Genomic DNA, 6,165 nt, shown 5'->3' on the forward strand with positions numbered 1-6,165 from the left:
TCTCTCTCTCTCTCTCTCTCTCTCTCTCTCTCTCTCTATATAGAGTCTAAATCAATGTCTCTATCTATCACTATTTTATATCTATCTATATATCTATCTATCTATATGTCTATCTATCTATATATCTATCTATCTCTCTTTCTATCTATCTACATATCTATATATCTATCTATTTGTCTATCTATCTATCTTACTATCTATCTACTTATCTTTCTGTTTATCTATTTAGCTATCTATATTTCTATCTATCTATCTGTCTCTCTATCTATCTATATATCTAAGTATTAATCTCTATATCTATCCAGCTATATATAACTATATCCTTCTATCTGTTTATCTATACTTCTGTCTATCTATCTGTCTTTCTATATATACATATCTGTATTGATATAAAAGTTTAATGAAGATGTAAATCGTTATATCTATATCTATATATGTGTATATATATCTATCTATCAATATCGATATATATATATATATATATAAATATATATATATATATATATATATATATATATATATATATATATATATATATATATATATATATATATATATATATATATATATATATATATATATATATATATAATTTGACAATTAATCCCAGTGTTAGGTAGACTCAAATGAAGCTAAATCATGCTGGAAAACAGTTTGAACAACATAACTCATACTTTACCAATAGAGTTAGGGTTTGTCCTTAATCGATATGAAGCTACATATATCGGGGCATGTGACAAAAAGTGAGGAAAAGAAGGAGAGAGAAGGGTGGTTTATAAATACAAAATATCTTTGGGAAGGATGGTGCTAGCGAATGTTCTTACCACTTGTACGGTGTGTAGTTGAATCTGAAGAGGTAAATACAGTTTTAAATGTTCTGGAATCAGCAACACGTGAACAAAGTTGTATAATAAGATTAACTTACTGGAAACGATGATTTATATATGTGTATAATATTATGTTGAAAAAGGAGGTATGGTAATGCGAAATTGTGTATAAGTATTGTTTCTTATTTGATCAAAAGTGTGGATGGGATTTCTTTCGGCGTAGAAACCTACATGAGAGTGTTGTTTGTTTTTTGTCGTTGCACATTATTATAAAATACTAAATTCGTTTAACCCGATGCTGCAGAGAAAAATGATTGCTATTGCTAAACTGTTAATCTTAAGCCGTCTGACATCATCAACATTGTCTCCGATATCTACAGGAGGACATATCGAATAGACTACCAGAAAGCGAGGTGGGTAGTGGGGGGAGGGGGGCGAGAGCGAATAATAACAATGATATATCCGAAACCAGTTGCACTTGCTTTAAAAAAAGTCCAACGTTCAAAATAGAGATAGTAAGAATGAGGACGCACTTTGATAAAATCAATGTGTTAGTGTAAGCTAGCATGCTCTCCAAGATTATGTGTACTGTACAATAGCTACATTCATTGGATAGAAATATGCTATTGAAAAACTGACTTTCAAATGGCAAAAGGAGCTGAAGACGAAGTTTACATAAGACAGTTCGGAATACAAATTGAAAATATGAACGTGTTCTTCCGTGCTGACCTTCATATATATCCCTTGATTTATTTGCATATCCATTAAGTCATCGGTATAATCATTTTGCGAAGAGAGTTCAATGATACGTATCTTTTGTCATCAACGCTTATCGTACTACTAATTTTCATTCCGTATTGTTTGTGATAATAAATTAAATAGAAAAGTAATACAAGAGTTATAAGGAAGTATTAGGAATCATTCAAAAGTAAGAAAATTCATTTCTGGATGGACAGAATTTTATTGAAGTTAGTAGAAACACAACCTTTTTCATTTTGATTGAGAATCAATGATGCTACTTCATGTATTATGGCGTGCTGTAGATATTAGCATGTTAATTTTGAGTAAATGATGCTATAAAGGATAGAGATAAACATAATGCCATAGGCTCAAAAGTGTATGTTACTATCTGGAAGATCGGCAATTGCAGATGAGATAAGAATGACGATTTATCAAAGTGATGAGATCGCAAGTAAAATATGGAACATGATTCGTTGTAATTATTATGCGTACTATGCAAACGCTAATGATGTAGATGAGGGGCCCCGAGTAGCATACAGGTCTAAATCGCTCTCCGTTACGGATCACTGTCATCTTACCTCTGTCTGTGTGTTTTCGTGTCTAGGACTGGACCAATTTGGGTATGTGAGAAAGCTTGCCAGTAGCCTCTCGTGTCTCGGTGGTTCTTCCTGGGGTTTTTCAGGGTTCGTCCTGCACTAATAATATTTGCCACCATGCATAGCCTATAGAGTGCAGAAAAATTGCGTTAAACCCAACAACAACAACAACATGATGTAAATGCACCTACCAGGGAAGACTTAACTTTGTGGTCCAAGGGAATATACAGAATGTCATGACTATACGCCCAACAGGCTGATGGAACGTAGGTGCAAATTGAGAGAGAGAGAGAGAGAGAGAGAGAGAGAGAGAGAGAGAGAGAGAAAAGAAAGAGAAGGAAAGCCGTGATTAATGTTAATGAAATCTTTGTCTTGTTTCACCTACATCGCCTAGGGTTTAACGGAAAACACGTTTGGTTTGAATATATACAAGATTCTTTGTAGAAACTGCAAGTACTGTACACTATGTTACCATCTTGTAGAAATTTTAAAATTACGAATCTTGCGTAAGGAAAGCAAGGTTTATAATGTGTGTGTCAACAAAAAAGCTCAATATTTAACAGGAAAAATAATCGTAACGTATTGATATCCTGCAAGTCTGTTTGCAGCTGAAACAGGTTCGTTACACTTGCATATTACACATCATGACCCTTTCGGTACTTTTATAATATTGGATGTGTACAAAAATGATTTATTATATTTGACATTGAAAATATATATGAATATCATCGTCACTATTTACTGATAATAATCACATTTTGAAAGCAGCAGGGGAGTCGAACAGATCTTAATTTCCTGACTAAATAAACCTTTCTACGCAAACTTTTCTCGTAGAAGCCTCAGAATTCAAAAACAAAGCCTTCTACGGAGGCTGATTTTTGTATCTTTCAGACCCGATGCATCAGGCAACCCCCTCTAGTGTGTCAAAAAAACATGACGCCACAGACAAAAATAATATTTGTCTCACCGAAGGGAAGTCGAACAGACCTTAGTTTCCAGACCAAATAAACCTTTCTACGCAAATTTTTCTCGTGGAAACCTCTGTTTTCGTTTTTACGGCCTTCTACGAGGGTCATTTTTTGTATCTACCAGACCCATTGCGTCAGGGACCCCCCTCTAGTGTGTCATAAAAACATAACGCCATAGACAAAATTTTGCAGGAAAATGGAATATTAGTTTGTTCGATTTTTTTGTTTTGCAAATATCGCTGCCTGATTCTTATTTAAGTTGCATTAAAATAAATATATCAATAATAAATGAACTCATATGCTGGTACTAGTGTTGGAGAACCGCATTCTGCTAGATTGGGACGAGAGCGATCAGCGGCATTAAGGAAATACATTCCAGCGAGAGAATTATTCAAGAAAAAGGTACGCGAATACGAGCATGCAAAACAGAGATTTACCGATTTATCATCAGATATATTAAGACCCGTTACCGAAACAACCGAAAAGGTATTACTTATAGATATTAAAGATCCAGATATAAAAAACAGGGGGTTTTACCTGCATTAAAACGTATCGAGGAGCAAACTCGTGTACAACCGACTCGAATTATTACCGCGGAAGAATCTCAACAGGTTGAGGAAGGAGAATTTGAGGAAGAACCAGCTGGTAAAAAATTTGAAGATGATTTTACTCCATGGGGATTAATAATGATTAATAATTATCCGGTCAATAACGAGGAAGATTATAAAAATTTAGGTTATCATGCCTATAACGCCTTTCAAAGAAGACGAAATTATTTAAAACCTAATATCCATATTAATACACGCCAAACATTTGTTAATAATATATACAAGGCTAGATTAGGTATTTCTCGGATAGAAACTAAAAATATATATATTATTTAGCGTTTATGCAGGGATATGAGTTAGCAAAAACAAAAATGACACCATAATCACAAGAAATACCAAGACAATCTGAAGAAATAAAAAAAGATAAACCTCTACTACCGCATGTAATCTTTACCGAGGAAGCGCTTGAGAATTTTAAAGATGAATCTAAATTAATCGATATTGCCATGCATGGTTATAATAAAAAAACAAAGTATCTGAAAGATAAATCTTATACTAAATAATTAATACCTGAAAATTGGGTTCCCGCGGTATATTTTGCTAACTTAAGAAGAAAAATTGATCGAAATGACCCAGGTTATTTAAAATTTAGTAAGGATCTTAATACAAGAAGAAACGTAGAAAGAAATCCAATTGAAATGTTTATCGAAGATACCCGTAATAGGGTATTAAGAAACCGATCCAAAGTAGCTGAGATTGCTGCATACGATTACGATCAGAGATATAAATATTTAGCGGATAAATATATCGATCATGTGAGCGAAGATAAATGGCCAACCTATTTATATTTTGCTCATAAGAAAAAAACAATTGACTTAGATGATCCTGATTACAGAGATTTTCTTGATGAGGTATCTGAGTTAAAACGACAACCTGAGGAAGAGAGTTTTTTTCTCACCAGAAACATCACCAACAAAAACAGGTAGCGGTTATACCATTTGCCCCGACAGCGTTGTCAACGATGTATCTCGCCTTGATATATTAATCGGAGGAAAACGAGCCGGAAATAACTCTCCTGAAATAATCAACGAAGCCTCAGATATTTGCCAGCGATTATTCCGCGGTGGTATTATTGACTCTTATATCTACAAGGAACTCATCGACGAGCTCATCGATTAAATAATACTAAATTAGATAAATGATCGTTCACAAATATCAACGCAGACCTGTACAGGTTCACGTGGTTAATTCTCGATTACCTGTATACAAATACGTTCATGGCAACGGATTTGGCGATATTGTTTGAAGTCTCGTTACAAGGATAGCTCCTAAAATCGGACCTGTAGCTAAGCAAATTGCATCAAAGGCAATGGGAAAGATTGGCGAGACAGTTATTTCTGGTATTGGCAATTTGGCTAGTAAAGGCTTTGATATTGTTAAAGGCAAAATAGCAAAATTAACAACACGCAAGAAAGATAAAAAACAACCGGTCAAATTACCTAGCACCGACGAAATGCCCAGCAACGTTAGTAAAATAATAAATGACGCAGCAAATAAAAAAAATAAATGAGTTAGTAAATCAGGAAACCGAAGGAATAACAAATACAAGTTTTATATCAGCGTAATAGTCTTCGTTTTAGACGATAATCTTTATAATAAAATGTTCGCACAAGCGTCAAACGAAGTATTCGACATGGATGAGCCTGTAGGCAGGGACACGTCCGTGCGTGATTTTCAATATTATTCGTACGATACAGTAACACCAAATCAACCTAATCGCGTGGAAATTCAGGTTCACGATACAACAAGGTATTTTCTTCCATCTGAGGCATTTATCGAATTTGCTGGTGAAATTGTGAAATTAGATAATACCGCCTATAATGAACATTTCAAAGTAGGATTTGTCAATAACGGTATTATGGCGCTATTTAAGAGCGCCACGTATATGATCGATGGAAGAGAAATCGAATCAATTACAGATAACGTCGATATAGCAACGACAATTATAGGCCTAGCTAGATACTCGGATGATTTTACCAGATCAGCTGGTCCTGGCATGATGTTTACCAAGGATATTTCTGATCACGCTGATCATAATCCGTATATTATCAGACGACCGAATAATCGTGATGCTCCCCTTGTTGCTGCTGCGATCGAGGATATGATTATCAATGTTAATAATGATTATAATCTTGGATTTGCCACGCGAAAAGCCATGTGAAAAGGTAATGATCGAAGATTTTCTTGTGCAATTCCGTTATCTCACATTTTTGGATTTTGCAGACATTTCAGAAAAATTCTCTACGGAGCAAAACATACGATTTCCTTTGTTCGAGATGGCAATAGCGATAGAGCTGTCTGGCGAGAAGCTGGTGCAGGTGCCGGTGATGCTGGTAAGGTAGTATTAACCAAATTCACTCTCTGGATGCCAGCGATAACCCCATCGATGCTTGAGGAAGAAAAATTACTATCATTTATGAATCAA

This window comes from Sinohyriopsis cumingii, chromosome 10 (genome assembly GCF_028554795.1).
Source record: "Sinohyriopsis cumingii isolate HCF-2022 chromosome 10, ASM2855479v2, whole genome shotgun sequence".
NCBI lineage: Eukaryota > Metazoa > Mollusca > Bivalvia > Unionida > Unionidae > Sinohyriopsis > Sinohyriopsis cumingii.